At 33.1% G+C, this 17,521-nt stretch overlaps 1 long non-coding RNA gene across 1 annotated transcript; it reads left to right on the forward strand.

The window, feature by feature from the left end:
• The first annotated feature begins 4,253 nt into the window (after positions 1-4,253).
• LOC143225805 (uncharacterized) lies at positions 4,254-13,489 on the forward strand. The gene is made up of 2 exons (XR_013014092.1): positions 4,254-4,410; positions 9,969-13,489. It is a non-coding gene; the product is annotated as an uncharacterized LOC143225805 (long non-coding RNA).
• The last annotated feature ends 4,032 nt before the right edge of the window (positions 13,490-17,521 follow it).

The raw sequence follows: 17,521 nt of genomic DNA on the forward strand, positions 1-17,521 counted from the left end.
TCCGTTTCATCATACAAACATACATACACAAAATACAAATGATTAGTTAGAATGTGAGCTAGCATTTTTATAGAAACTAAAAGTCATAGAAAAACGTGTTGTCTACATATCCTCTAAAGAATAGATCTGAAGTCAGTGGGGAATGTTTCATGCCATTTATTTTTGTGATACGAAAGAAATATATTAGCTGAAAATTCACAGAAAAAGTAAACGATAGAAAAAGATAAACGCAACCATAATTATAAAAAAAATAGAATTTGTTATTTCACATGGTGTCTGTTTTGCAAATAGAATAATGCGGAGATTGAGTACTTGTTGGCTTGATCTGGTTACCATCTTCATCCAAGTTGGAGTCTCTTTATTATGATCATCTACTGTGCCTATGCAGTAAATAGTGTTTCTGGAATGTTCATAAACAATGAATAGAAAACTGTTAGCTAATTTAAGAACAAGGTAGCAAAATACATCCAGAAATGGATCCTTCATACAAAAGTCCAGGTTCGCATGCAAGATTTAGTCAATCCCACAGTAGCCAAGTGTGTTTTGACTACAATAGTCCCTAACATCAACCTTGTTAAATGAAAAATGCTCATTCTTACCTGTAGAATGCGTCTGAGAACTTGGATAACTCGCTGACTTCCCTCGGTTCCCAATGAATCTACAAACTGCTTCTGGCTGTACTGCTCATTATCGTCTCAGTGGACATTTGGCACGTGTGTAGCTTACTCTCCAATGTCACCACTTTCCTGATCTACCCTCTAGTTGTCATACAGACAGTGCCTTGATTCAGTATGAGAAAATGGAGGTTGAAGCCACTTTGAGTTGAGCAATATAAACAATACCTTTGGCTATTTGCTTTTGTCAATACTTTTTATCGTTTTTCCTTAATCACTTTCCTTTCCAGTTGGTCACTAAGTTTTGATGCAGATTATAAAGTTTAATCGTGTGTATGCTCCTTTCAATTTTCCTGTAGTACACTTACTGCCTGCATTTTCATGCCTTAATCATGAATCTTGTGATAAGACAACATTAAGAAATTCATCAATTCTCAATGTTGACATCGTACCTTTGTCTTTATGGCCTTTCTGATGATTGTTGTGCTTTTCAGAGAAAACACAACTCCCTTATAGCTCAGATCTTTCATGCTTCCCAGGTAAATAGTCTCAAGAACTCGGTGAGTTCAGGGCAACATGCTGTGCAGAGTTCTCAACACTTAACTCTATTATTGGAGTGATTTTTTTCTCGAGAAATCAGGCAATGTTTTTCATAATAAAATTCACTCAGTAACAATAAAAGCAAGGGTTTGTAATGCTATTTTTTTCATCAGTCATCCAAATATTTAACCAACATTGGTACATGCAGTCTTTCTCAGCTGATCCTCTGCTGCCTGGACCAAAGCTGGGATTGTCACATTTTGAGTGGCATCTGGGACTCCTGTAGATGCTTTCTTAAGGGATCTTGTTCTTGATTAGCGCCAATTTCTACGTTGATGACTCTCAATTGATCTTGTTTCCTGGAACTCGATTGTGTTGAAAACTCTATGTCTAGAATATGATTTTATTAAGCATTCCTTTAAACTCAAGAGTTCAAGCAAGAGCTAATATACTTATTATAATTTTAGAACCTGCACAATGTATTCAGATAGCATGGAATTTTTGCGTTTCTGTCTAATTTCAGATAAAACCAATTTTATGAAAAGTATCACCAGGTAAACCCGAAAATAACAAGATGTTTGATAAGAAGGAATTTTTGGGGTTTGTAGTTGACAATGGAAGTTAAGATGCATGAGTAGTAAAGGTACTGAATAAACTTAAATGACAATAAAAGAATATTTAAACATAACAAAAAAAAAACAATGTGCATACGTACATAGACAAGTGGATGATAACTGCTGAACCACTAATAAAGTGACAGATTTTCATCTCTCAGGATGAATCTCTGTCAAACTATTTATGATAAAAGTCAAGTACAACTGAACAAAGACTTTGTGCCTAGATTTTAAATATTACCTTACTTTCTTTGTCCATTGGATTATGTCACCTTTTGAATTCTGTTCCTTGAGAGCATCGGTAAGATGAAGTGGCTTACAGGATAGAATGCTATCTTACATAAATAAAAGTAGTATTTTTCCTTAAAGCAGCAGGAATGTCCAGCGATGAGATAGAGCAGATGTTGAAAAATATGATAATACAATCAAGTAGCTATTTTGAGGAAGGAGGAAATGCCAAAACCCATAGAATTTAAGCATGTGAATGAAATAATTTTGCCAAGGATGAATGCATATTTTTAAATGCTTAAAGGTATCTGCTAATACAGTACGGTAAACCTAGTATGTAGTCATTGGCAAGTAACTAAAATGAAAGGTCGACCTTAGATTGCCTTCAACACTGGAAGGATTTTATAAATTATACTTCGTGCTACTAGTCCATGCAATTCAATTGACATTAAAGAGTGTGACAGAGTTTGCACTCAGAAGGCTGCAGTTGAAGAGATGTCTTATATGTAAATTATGTTTTAGTTTTAATTGGATTATTCAAGCTAATACTGAAACCTGAAAAAGTTATTTCAGTATAAAAAGGTTCACTCAAACTTTTAGCAGGAAAATGCGGACTTGTGCATACTTGGATGGAGTTTCCAATCACTTTACAGGCACATCCACTCTCCACTGATCCTGCAGCAATCACAATGGTCAAGAATTGTCCCAACTTGAGATCAAATGTGAAGTTCTTAGGTTTTTGATATTGTATCTTCTCCTAGTTTGTGACACCATTACTGAGCCTAATTAAAGTCAACACACATTTAAATTGGACTGACGAATGTGACCAAGGATTTCAGTTAATGAAATGTACTTTTGTAAAAGCTGTGGTGTTGCACTGTTTTTGACATGAATGTTGACTCTTCATGAATAATGTTGTCAATGATAGTGGAATTACTGTGGTGTTGTAAATGCAGAAGGTGTTGTATTGGATTGAACTATGTATCTGCTATCCCCTTAATTAAGATGTAATTTCCTCAAAATTATAGTATTTTTATAATTTTTAGTTTAGTTGCAAAAAGTTGTTTAAGTAAAAACATTGACTCTCCCTGTTTTAAGAGGATGCAAGATGTGAATTTGCTAACTGGCAATCAGTCGATTTTCTTGCAGCGAGATAGCATATGGCATTTATCAGCTTGATGACAAATTTGTCCCTGATCCTTAACTCCCAGAACACAGATCTTGAATGTTCGGTGCACTGTGCACAAGTTCAGCATTGTTAATGTATTTTGCTTTTGGAAATAATGTTAGGTTTACTCAAATAAAAGAAAGATATCTTGTAAGAACAACTTTGGTTTTAACTGTTAAAACATTTAGAATTTCAACTTAACTTTTGATTCTTAGATAACATATGAACTTTTAGTTTTATACAGATAAACCTATAAATGTGAGGTTTTGTTTGTTTTTGTTGTTTAACTTTGGGATTTTGTAGTATTAAGTTGAGTATTGTTTTTGCTGATTAAAAGAATAAAGAAAACATGGTTCTACGTCAATAATTGAATATTGTATGGTTCTCTTGGGGTTATTGTTCGCTTATAAATAAATATTTAGGATTCTACAACTTGTTTAGTTACTTTATATTAACTTTGGAATTTTCCTCTTATGTTCATATTTTGAGATTTTGGTTTAATTTACAGGAGGGGATACGTTGAACTAGTAAAAGTTTTTGAATAACGATTACATATTACTCTTATGAAATTGAATCACATCACTGATCACTCGCCTTTTCTTGTTCTTGTTATAATATGTTTTTATATTTGTCTGCTTGTACTTACATCAGTGTTGAGTCTTTCTTGTAGATGATCCTGCTTGTATATCAGAAAGGTAAATATACTCTTTGGTCAAATATTCTCTGAAAACTAAGTTACTGGGCTTGACTTCTCTATGCGGAAACTTTTTGATTGAAAATACCAAAAAAGGCATATAAAGTTATATACGTTAATGATTCTTCAGTATTTATGCTGGTTGTCAAGAAGGATCTGCTTGTGTTTGTAGTATTTGTCAAATACCACTGTGTCTTCTTTTATGGAGAATTTGACTGTTTGATTGGACCTGTTTAAATAAATCTTAATTTGGAAGCCATGATTATACATTGTGTTGCAACATTACGAAATGCAGCTTTGTATATAAGCTGAATACATAAATGCATATATATATTATATATACCATCGCCAAAGACAACAGCCTAATAATTCAGATGGGTTATCTCCATAGTTTATGAGAGGTTTAATGCCCGTGTTCTGGACATCAAGCTGTGACAACAACCCCCTGAAGCAGTAAAAAAGTCTGCATCAGAATGGATGCATTAAATCAATAAGAAGCTTGAGGAGGAAGCATTGAAGGACTAAAATTTACTTTGATTGTCATGTAGAAAGGTGAGACATGTTCGTTGTGAATTGGTAAATGACGTGGATATACTGTGTAACTTATAGGATCATTTATAAGCGAAAGGTAATGTGTATTGCTGTGAACCACTTAGATGTAGTGCACAGTCTGTGCTGCAGCTATTTGTCCCAAAGGATCTATGACAGGGAATGTTTCAGACACTTTATGATGCAAAAATGGAAAGACACCAGATGTTTTACCATTAATGCAAGTGTGTACAAGTTTTTTGTGGTCGTATTTATGTCAAAATATAGAGTTTTTGTTTAAATACTGCGCTCTATATTACTCAAAGGAAAATACAATCACAACAAAGTAAATTCTATGTGAAAGTTTTGGTTCTTTTAGCTGAGAATTAGCCTGGTTATAGCTGGTCGTATGGAGACTGCAAATGGTAACAAAATGTATTGCAAACTTTCCATTGGGCGATGCTTCATTACTGCTTAATGGTAGCTAGTTAGAAAAGCATTAAATAACACAATGTGGAGCATAATGGAGTGTTCCACAAAGAACTAACTTCCAGATCCAGCTGTCTAGAGAGTTGTAAAAAATATAGATACAGTGCTAATTGAACACTTCGCATTTAGTGTCTGTCTGGTAGTTTGGCTAAGTATATTATTTAGATAATGAAGCATATGTTGTAATTTTTGTGAATTCTAATTGAACCAACAAAGATGAACGCCTATAAGAAATGGTGAACAATGGTATATTTTCAGCGGTTTATCCATCAAATTTTATTTTTATACAAGGATTACTGCTTTTTTTGAGTGTGGTTCGTGGTTCATACCAATAAATGTTTAAATCAACTGTACATCACATATGAGAAAACAGTAAAGGAGCAAAGGTTTAAGCTGGATATTAGATATGGTTATGGTGTGCACAGGTATCATGTATGCAGTTTGGTTCTGGCAAGACTGGGCCTTATCTTCTTAGCGCTATTTCCAAAACTATTGTAAAGAGGAATCATGTGGTACTTATGTCACCAATTATCCTTTTGTGTACTTGTTTGACTAGGATTCAGCGGTTGAAGATATTAATGAGCTAGAGAATAATGAGCACATTGGGTCAAACAGTCTCAAGTTGACTGATGAGAAGAAAAAAGTCATAGGCACTTACCTCATTTCAGTAAGTCAAATGAAGGTAGGTTGATTGCAGACATCTCTAGCTGTTCAGAAAGTTCACAATTGTACCAACATCGTATCATAACTAGTTTCGATGGAATTTAAACTTTTTAGAAGTTAAGACAGCTGCAATATTTGGGTGCTAAGAATAAATTGTGACCCTTACTTTACAAGCTGTCAAGTGGGATTTCATGATAAAACATTTACAATATATTTTGTGTTAGCTTCTCAAATTATGACAGTTATTTGGTGTATATCAACAGCTTAAATGATGTGGAAGTTTTCACTTTTCAATCTATGTAGTGAATGATAGGGTATTTCTTTGGTTTCACCATTTCAAGACTGCTAGTACAAATAGGAAAGCTATAACCCTAAAACATTGATGGCTGATTTGAATATTAGTGATTAAGCATTACAATGCAACAGGACTGAAAAGAATACAACCCCTGCTTTCTGAACAAATACATAGGAATTTTAGCAAACACTGACAAGTGATTTTTGAAATTTCTGTTGTACTGATCTAGGCATTACATTGGTTGCCTAAATTCCTGATGACCATCATCTATTACCCACCCTAACAGTGGTACTGACACCTACCAGTTATAGAAGAGATGTAGGTGTCCTACAATGCTATTTAGCTCAGTTATCTATGTGAAGTTAGAAAAAGTAGTAAAGATATTCACGATAAGAGGTGGGACACTTGAGCAGTCAATAATGAGTCAGAATAATATCTCATGGTAATTGGTGACTCTACTACAAAGGAAGGGATTTCATGCTCATAATGAGTGAGGAGATACATTCAGTTTTGGAGAATAAAGGCTCGATGATTAAAAACACCTTGGTTAAGAAATATTTTAGGTATTTATATATCTGAAACTTTTCAGAGATTGATGAAAGAATTGTAAGAAATCAAACAGGCCACGCCTTAGTTCAAGGACATTTCAGAAACGTTATAGTAGTAATTCAGGAGCAGACTGAATCTCACTACGATCCAGTGATCAGGCAAATAAAATTAAAACTGAAGAAACTGGACAAATAAACTTCATAAAAAAACAAAATGATACTTATAACAATATAGAAAACTGTGGCCAAATACGTTTTGATTTACATCGAAAACAGATGGGAAATATTAAAAAATATATTGCCAGAAAGTACGTTGCAGACCAATATGTTTAAGACAAATGGATAATTCTCATATGAATGAGAAGAGTATGAAAAACTGAATGAAGGAAGACAACTATCGGGATGGGGACAGAAATATAGTAGAAAGGGAAATCAGGTCTTTGTTTAGGCATTTAAAATATGAATATCTAAATAAGAAATGTACAGAAAGTGAAGAATGGGAGAGAAGACATGCTTGAACTCCTCATAATAGTTTAATAGAAAGCATATCCTGTCTTCCTGTGAAGTCATCTAAAGTAAGGATGACTAGTACGGGAAAGAACTCAATAAATATACTACAGAAGAGGAACTAGCTCTAAAATTGGTAGAACCAAGTAACGATAGTTCAGCATTTCTGGGAAGGGAGCTACTGAAAGTCATAAGAGGTTTGATAAATGGAAAAGACTGAAACTCTAGGTAAATCAAAAACAGACATTTCACGGATTAAATATATGACTGTATATTGTAACTTAATATATAGTGATGATAATGCTGGTATACTTTAAAATATCTGTTTTTATGCTGATCACTGAGAAATCATAGGTCATTGAATGTTGCTGATACAGGATCATAAACTTGAGAAGTTGTACGTGGCAAGATTGCTGAAAGTAATTCTCAGTTAATTAACTACAATGTTTAGAATGATCAAATTAGAAACCTAAAATAATTTTATAAAGGTAAGAGGATGCTGGAAAGTATATTTTACCTTAGGATATTAGGTTGAAAAACTATATAATTTCAAGAATTAACTAATAAAAGTTAATAGAAATTCTGCATCAGATTGTGAAAGATCAAGCATATGTTAGAATACTGGAGATCTTTTACTAGACTCAAGAAAATGCGCTTCAAATTGATGGGGAATTGAGCAACTGGTTTGCAGTTAGTTAAGAGATCTGTATGACAAGAGGGTATGCCGTCTTTAGTACTCAATAATTTGTACGCAGAGAGGTTAACGAGCGATAGCATATCCAAAACCTACTGTATTTTATCTGAATCTATAAGCTATAAATGTGCTAAAATGTTCCATTACGTTTTGAAGTAGTGCCTTCAGACTACACACATCAAAATCTATTTGTGAAATTGCAGCTTTCTCTGTAAAAACAAAACAGACTATGGTAAGAATTACATTGTTCATAAAAGTATGCCACTAAGTGGCACAGCAGTATATCTAAGGACTTACAACTCTAGAAACCACGTGTCAATACCCGTGGTGGGCAGAGCACAGATAGCGCATTGTATAGCCTTGTGCTTAAGTTCAAGTAAACATAAAATTGTATTTCTGTTTGTTATAAACATGTACTAATAACAAGTAAGTTTGAGCAAATAAGTCATTTCAAAAGCATAAAGTCCATCACCCATTGCAGTATCAGGCTACCTGATTATTCCTATCATGGGGAACTGATATAGAGGACCTGACGATCAGGTGATTATCAGGAAGCTAGCAAGGAGAACCTATGGGTCTCCATTAGTAAGGCTATATAAAATCATTCCTCTGACGTTTAAAAGCTCAACACAGGAAGACCTAAGCCAGTTTTGAAACATTTCAGACATGTGACTATTTAGAGTACTATATGAGTACAACGTGTACTCTCGAACAGGCACTTCAACAACTAGTGTTGAGTTTTAGTAGTAAACCACAGAACACAATCAAGCATCTTTACAAGAAGCAACTTCTGAGCTGCCCCAAAGGTTCATCCTCTTGGAAATAAGAATGATCTACCAGGCCAAGTTCAGGGTTCGAAAAACGGAACTAACAGAAAGTATGATTACTAATGTTGATGTTCTGTTTTCTTTTTATGGAAAAGCCTACCCTGTAATGACCTCAGCAATTGCAAGAACATCCCGATTGATAATTTTGGGAAGAGTTGCTGAGTGATATAATGCAACCTTACCTGGTGTAGGAGATATGTGTGGTCCCACGTGCTATAGGAACATTATACTAAATCGTTCATGTTGTATGACATAAATGACCAATTTATTAAGAAAATAAATAAATAGTTTGATCCAGATGTCAAATCTTTGCTGTTTAATGTAAGAACACACTGGTATAAAACGTTTTTCCTTAAATGTGCGTAATAAAGTTGTAAGTAATAGCGTGTTTCAATAATATCAGAATTATCAAATCAGTTTAACAAAAAAAAATGCTCGGAATTACAGAAATCTCATTAATCATAGAATAAAGACATGATTCTAGTAGGCAAAGCCTCAATAAACACTATTACTGTTGCAACAGCGAGTCAGTTCCTTGTTCTTGGAGCTTACTTATGAAGCCAAACGCAAGCTTGTTAAACTGCACAATCTACAAAAATAAGTTCTCATAAATTTAGTTCATGCAAATATTATTGACTACCAGTTTGTTGAATGTAACATCCAATGGGACCATATGCGAAAAGCATTGTTTGTCAATACTTGTGATAAAGCAATTAATGGGAATTTTTGAATTTATGTTAATATTTTGTAAACTTTATTAATCAGTTGCCCCTACGTTTGCTGACTATTCTGATACTGTGCAGTGTAGAAAGCTATTAATGACGTCTATGGCTCGACAAATCATTAAAAGAATCTGCTTTTGCAAACTCAGTCAGCTCATTTCGTTTCAGGAATATATAGTAACATTGGGATTATAGTTTGAAACTTTGAAAATAAATCCATAAATCTGTAGATAATGCTATTAAAGTTACCACTAATATTCAGAAAACTAAATAAAGGAAATGAATCTAAGCTGGACTTATATTTTGCTCATATTAGAATGGAGGTGATAGTTACTTTTTGGAGTAAAATTTACGTGATGTGTTATTTGAACTTGAAATTTGTGCATTTATTTTATAGAATAGTTTAATTTAACTACAAACTTAAAAACCCAGGAGTCAAGTTTAAAATCTATCCAAACCCAGTTTTTTCTTGAAGTACTGACGGCTAGGTTGTGGTGATCGAATCTGTAGTTGTCATGATTAGCAACTTATATGTTCACCTAAGTCTAATTATTAATTAGATAATAAGATTTGTTTTATTACTAGATTAAAATTACTTAACATATCACACCAGCCTAACACTCTTGATATTGTATAAAGGTGATATATGAAAACAACCAAGAACGTCAGACCCACAAACAAATTTTTCCATATTAAAGGGCTCTCTAAAAATGAAGAAAGGATACTTAGACAGTATTTTGAAACTAAGACAATACGATCTCGGTTGTTACAATCAAACCACTTTAAGATCAAATGGAGGGAAAAAGACACCATTTACAAAATCCTTTTTTCTTGTAGATTCCAACAGACTGGGCAACATAAGCTAGAAATCGATGTTATATCAAAACTATGAAATACACACATGATTTCTTTCCAGTAGTATATCACATCAGGAAAAAAGATCACACAATAATTTCAAGTAATGCCAAAGTAATGGGATATTAATTATATACCAGAAGATATAAGGATAAAAGAAGTCTTCTATATCCCAAGATAAAAGCTGCCCATATATATTGATAGTTATCGTGAAAGCATTCAAATAAGTTAGTTGATTCAAAGATTAACAGGAAAAACTATGGAAGAATGAATGTCACACCATCCTTGCTATCAACAGTGAATGTCACACCATCCTTTCTATCAACAAGAACCAGGATCGAATACTCATCATTACAGAAACGAAAACTGGACTTTCTCACAAAATACAGAAGAAATGTAGAACATAAAATAGTTTATAATTAATACATACTAGGATAATTTAGAATTTGTTTGATATATGCTACTAGCCATAATAATGAAAGTCCTCTGTCATAATATATCTTAATGTTTATCTTTTAGCTCTATATTTCAATCTCGTTGTACCTTCTTATACCTACTGACCATGTACTTGACTTTAAATACAATAATTAACAACAGTCACCCTAAACAGTTTTCATCGACACTCTATTCCAATGTTTAAAATGTCTACCTCACTTAGGTATCATTACCTTACGTAGGATGATTATCACAATAATCTCATATATTTAAACCACAAACAAACACATTCAATTAAACTTTGAATTCTACTTGAAAGTGGTATACTACACTGTTTTTAAACATTAAGCCAAACTAGATAACACCTTTTCTCGTTGTTGTGCTACTCTTTTACCAATGAATCATGGGATTGACCCTGACATTATAACGCCCACACGGCTGAAAGGGCGAGTATGTTTGGTGTGATTGGAATTCGAATCCGCGACCCTCAGATTACGAGTCGAACGCCTTAACCCACCTGGCCATGCCGGACCTTCTGGATAGTTAGAAAAAAATCATTCTTCAGTATTTACTTAATCTTCACTTTATTGTAGATATTTTCACTTTCATTTCTAGTTTTGTTTCATTGCTAAAGTTCAGAAATAAACCTTACTGTTATTGGCCATGTATTTAACTTTAAACAGAAGAATAAAAATAATTGCAATAAATAGTAATGACCCTAACATGTTTATCAACACTGTTTCAATCTTCAAAATATCTATTATAATTCTACAGAATGTTTCAGTTGTTTCTGATGTATCTTTAAGGCTAATGTAAAGGTTTCACATAAATGATTTTCCTTTGCCATTTCAGCGCTCTTTTGGTTATGTTATTGGCACAAACACAGACCCATAATAAACCAAGGAATGAAAAAGCAGTCGCATGCATTTTTATTAATACGGTCTTACTGTATGTACAGATAAAGTATAAATGATTTTTGTTTCAATTCCATCCAGATTACCATTTTCCCTCTTTGTTACATCAAACTTCTTCTTGCATATCTTTTTAACTTTTAAAAAAATTTCTCTTGTGAATCTTTTGCTCCTGATTTCTTTTGCAAACGAAATATCCAAACGTAGACGAGCTATCACAGACACATGATCAGCTAATAGCTTCTCTCTATTTGCTGTTAATAAATCAACTAAAACATTCATCGTAAAAAAAAAATAAAAGAGTTCAATTTGCATCAACGAAATTTTGCAATTCAAGATTAACCATCAACCACTTGCCATCTGATTAAACAAACTTTCAATTAACTAGTTTATTATTATCTAACTTTTACTGGAACACTAAATTTTAATATTTTTCACTAGATCGTCCTACATTTGTGTCCTAGTTTTTGTTACTAAAATCACAGATGTAATATACTTGGTTAACCCTAAAATTACCCATTTGTTTTTATACCGTTCACTACCAGTGTGGTCTACATATTGAGTAAATTTTATGTTTTTTAGCTGCCACAACTCAAGGAAAGAGCTGGCCAAAATAATATATATGAGGGGTCAGTAGTAGTTGGTAAGAATAATTACAATACTGACAGTATTTTTACTGAAATTTTTGTATATCTCATATTTTTATAGACAGTATATAAGACTATAACTATCAAAGTTTGTTTGTTTGTTTTGAATTTCGCACAAAGTTGCACTAGAACTATCTGCGATAGCCGTTTTTAAATGAGCAGTGTAGGATTAGAGGGAAGGCAGCTAATCATTACCAACCACCGCCAACTCTTAGGCTACTCTTTTACCAACAAATAATGAGGCTGACTGTGACATTATAACGCCTTCACGGCTGAAAGGACGAACATGTTTAGAGTGAGGAGGATTCAAACCTGTGACTCTCGAATTAAGAGTTGAGCGCCCTAACCACCTGGTCATTCCAGGCCAACTTTTAAAGTAATAGACCCACAAACAATTTGGTGCTTAATGGACATAATTGATAATTTTAATGTTAACAACAAAGTGTTTATGAACTTTGAGGAGAGTATTTTTGCATCAACCATTAGCAATAGGATTTAATTTAAAATGCTTTCATTTGTAAACTTGCCTATTTCGTGTTGCAATATTGGTTAGAAGTTTAGTAAAGTCACGTGATTCATAACACACTTCTGAGAGATCAAATATTACTACTTGTTCAGATTAACACAGATGTACCTATTAGTATAAAGAAATTAATAATAAAAACATTTTGGTGATAATTTTCATTTTTTCAATGACTTACTGATATCAAGTTTTTCCTTATATTTTGTTATATCATGTTAAAAATCAATGAAAGTGATTAATACATGTTTCACCTCAGTTTTTGTAAAGTGGAACAATTTCTTATTGAAGCAAACCAATTAATATTTAGATTCCAGTATTACTGTTCAATTAGTAATATTTAATAATTGTAGTTGATTTGTGCCTTTTTCGCAGAAGACTGAAAATACACTTAGTGATAAATATGATTAATAAAAATTGGTAAGAAAATGAAATGAAAAGGGTTCTTAAAGGTAACTTAGGGCAGTCATAAACTTTCATTTCTCTTCATTCTACTTCATGGTTTAGGATTAACGTGAATATTAAGGATCTTGGACTAGCAGGGTTGGAGTTTTCAATTAGAAACATACATAAATGATGCTAGACTAACTTGGTTGAGCATCTCAAGCCATCAGAAGAAGCTGTATTTGTGGAGATTTGGAAATAAGACAAAGGAGAATTTCGAGCTTGTTGATTTATGTTAGGGCAGTAAAAATGTGTTTGATCTTTGATCCGTATAGTGGCAGATGTAATATTATATTCATTATTTCCGGTGAAGTACAATAAAATCGTATTCAGGTAAACTTATTAATATTTAGATCCCAGGTATACTGTTTGATTAGTAGTGTTTAATAATTCTAATTTATTTGGGCTTTTTTCCAAAAGACTGAAAACCAGAAGTGCTAAATATGAATGATGAAAATTGACTGGAAAATAGAATACAAATATCATTAAAAATGTACAGATATAAAAGATATGAATATGAACATGAATAAATTATAAAAGCATTGTTTTTGATGCTTACGTCTCTTCATTGCTCTCGAACCATTATTTCCTGGATTGTTGGTCAGGTTCCATTAAATATTCCTGTATTTCTATTTGCCCCACCATTTATTTAGACAGCCGAAGTAGTACATGCATAGGAAGCAGGATATGTGCCTAAACGCAAGGAAAGAGATGGAAAGGCAATAAAGGAAAGCTCTAGAAGCTGCTTACAATTCAATCCAGTTGAAATCGTGGTAGTTATTTAGGTAGAAAGAAAGATAACTAAGAGTGGTCAGAAACTTCCTTTTCTGTTCACCTTACTTCATGATCTAAGATTAAATGGAATGTTAATGTTAAGGATTTTGGACTAACCAAAAATGTTTGATGCTATACTAACTTGGAGGAGCATCTAAAGACATCAGAAGAAGTTGTGTTTGTGAATATCTGGAAACAAGACAAAGGAAGGAGAGAGTCGAGTATCTTGTTTATAATTGCTTTTTCTTGGGATTGTCGAATACAAGAACGAAAATATACGTCGATGAATAACGAATGACCAAGGATGTTCCAAAATTAACAAATTGTAACTATAAATAAGTGACTGAAAAGCTACTTACATGTTATTAGAAAATAACATAAATATCACAGTGAAATACTACAAGTGAGTAGAAACAGCAACGAGCATAGAGAGACGAGAGCCCAATGCTGATTGGTTAGTTGGTGGTCGACAGATGACGATAATGAAGGAGCGGCACAATACAGTGATCTAATCCGGGAAACATTGTTTACATAACCTTGTAAGACACCACTATGTCACACCCTCTTGAAAAAATAACGTGTAATCGGAACATTCAGTGAATAAAAATCCTGTTATGACATTGTCAGTCTCATTGCTACCTTAGTATCCAAAGTTGTCTTAGTTGTATTAAATTCCAGGTCAAGTTGGTTATCCTCTCAGAAGACATATAAAAACTTCACATTCCGATATAACATATGATTAGTGAAAAACATAGTTCTGTACACTATTAATGTATAGTTGAATGAACTGTTTCACACCTACCCTTTAAAATTAAATATATCCAGCTGCAATAATCTCAGTTGTCTTTTGCACTGCACTGCCTGCCTATATATCGACATACATCGGTTGAGTGCTGTTCTCTTTTCAGTGAAACAACTGTTTGTCAAGTATTATGAAAACAGCATTTTAAGGAGTACAAGAAAATCAAGACTGAAAACGAACAAAATGTAACTCTAGGACTAGATGACTATAAATCAGTTACTGCAACAGACATTTCATTGATTGTACTACATGTTATTAAGAATTTACACATATTTTTACCAAGTTTGTCAGCAAGTATCTATCGTTGAACTCCCTCTTCACTTCAAAAAACACAGTAGTAACAGCACTCAAGTTGTTTTAATTGCTTTAGAAAGTATACATGTGCAATGAAAAGGGAAAGTCAGGCGTTTGAACTAACATAAACTCTATGTTTTTCTTACAAACATACGAGAGAATATCTATTTTTCTTTCTGTTTATAAAAGTTTATAAATATTCAAGTTTTCATAAAAATAAATTACAATACAAAATAACTGTGATTTAGAGAGATTTTCCACTCTAATAAAATATTAATTGATGACAGCACGTGGAATTGTTTAAGTTCTTAAATGTTGTTGATTGTATAGTCTTCTTTCATTTCTAATGACATGTTATGAGCCTTTTTTATTTTTTATAAGTTTTTAGCAGCTTTAATAATTATGGCTTACTGAGTTTTATTTTTAATTTAAAATACACTGTTGATTTTCAGGATGAATTCAGCTTCTTGAATTAGCTTTATTTTTATTCCACCCAAAACTGGAAGCTAAAAGAACTGAATGTTTGATAAAAGTTAAAACAATTAAAGAAATCTACCGAAAAATTATATTTTATTTTACAATATATTTCTCTTCATGAAACCATTGGTATCTTACATAGCGATTACATTAGTCCTCTAATAATTATCTCCAGTCATATAGATTGTTGATAGTAGTTAGGGCCCCATTTTAGCATCTAAAGGATGCCACTCACGCTTATTGACTGCCTCAGCGAGATTGAAGGGTGGTTGATGCTGTCAGATATAATGAGGTATTAGGTTAAACAGTTGTCACCACACAGGGTCTTTAGGGATGCGTTGCTAAGTTGCCAGGACAGGTCGTCATCATGCTAAAAGTTGTCACCAGAGGACACGTTGCTAGGCCGCCATGATTGATGAGTACGTCAAAAAGTAGAAAATGTGTTTCTTCATGATCTTATAGTTCCAAAGGTTATCAGCAGGTGGCGTATTGCTGGAGATATATTAAATGATTATACAATAGAACAACACGTAGAATTCAAAACATATCTTAACGAAAATTTATTAATTCAGTAATATTACCATGACAATGGTACACAATAATTCTTTTTAATAATTTATTTTCTCACCATAAAGATTTTGCAATCTGATATACATAAAAAGGCACATCTATTAAGGATGTGTTTACATGAACAAACATATCATTGATATCTTTATGGGATCTGAATTTAGACAGGACTTTTCATTTTGACACATCAATAATGATAATAAACATACTATATACAATATTGTCTACATAAATTGTCCTTGGAGTAGATTTTAATTGTAAGTCCACGTTTCACAATTCTTCTTGATGAATTTTCTTATATTGAGATTATGTGGAGGTAGTCCTAATGAATGAAAATATTCTCTTTTTTTCATATTGGCCTTAACCTAGCAGTCTAGAATCCAGGTTGATGACGTATGTTTTTCTGCATCGTCTGGCAGTTTATCACTGGCAAACACACCTCCAAACTTTTTTATCATAAAAAATCCTGCGAGAGTACTGAATAAATTTCTAACATATTCGTATGTTCTTATATATCTGTTATGATGTTCTTAGACTAATTAATTTCTAAAACAGACACAAATTCGGCATGTGTGAGAACACTTATAGTGTTAAATAAAGCACTACTAAAATGTATTTCAATGTGTAAATTTCCCTGTTTTACTAAGTTAAAGCTAGAATCTCCAGCGGATAGATCTGGTGTAAGATCAAAGGCAGAGAACGTATATCTTCCCGAGTATTCATCATACGCTATATAAGTTGATCTTGAAATTGTTTTCCAGTTCCATTAAATAATGTGTCATAGTTTAATGCCTAAAGCTCAGCTTCAAAATGTGGCTGTAAAGATCGAGTGGGTAACTGTTTCCCATCCACGTTAATTGCTAGAAATTCATATTGTGATGTTTGAAGCTGTATGTATTTTTTACAAGATACATTAAATGCATCATTATTAACACGTCCTATAGAAAGATGTATAGGTGTTTGACCTAAAAACATTATCAATAAATGCTTTTAAGTTTCCCTGTGGATTTGAAAAAAATTACACACTATATGTATTTCAAATGATATTTAGCTCTTCCTTTCTGAATCGAACGACTGATGGGCTGTTCTTGACTTTTGTAGATAAAAACATGTTGTAATACATTTTGAATCGATGCTGGCATCGGACCTGTAGGTCCCAGCCTCATTCTGAAAAGGGCCGTTTACCCAGTCACAGGGTATCTAATCAATCATAGTAAGTTTTAAAAATCAATTCGCCAGCCGCCAGTGTACTCCGTCCTCGAGCCAAGGTCTGGCTCACTTCACTTTCGCTGCTCTCGTCCAGTTCTTCTGTCCTTCCTCTCACTCACAAATACCCCACTACATTTTTGAAATATTAAAAAATAAAGTAATAATTCCACGGATATTTTAAAAATTTCTCATATAAGGGGACGAAGAAGAACTACAACGTTCCTGAACACCCCAGTTGGAGAGAGAACTCTTCTGATTTCTCTCTCTCTAAACTAAACCCCTGCCACGTTAGTTTGCGTTTTGAATCGTAAGAGACAAAAGTTTTAAGTCTACGTCATTAGGGAAAAACTTGTTGTATAAAAATATATCTGAAGGTAAATGACCAATCATGTTGACTGTTTGACTACCACGTGTATCTAAGTACTGATTTTTGATTCCATTGTTTTCACAATAAT

Source organism: Tachypleus tridentatus, chromosome 1 (genome assembly GCF_004210375.1).
Source record: "Tachypleus tridentatus isolate NWPU-2018 chromosome 1, ASM421037v1, whole genome shotgun sequence".
NCBI classification, from domain to species: domain Eukaryota; kingdom Metazoa; phylum Arthropoda; class Merostomata; order Xiphosura; family Limulidae; genus Tachypleus; species Tachypleus tridentatus.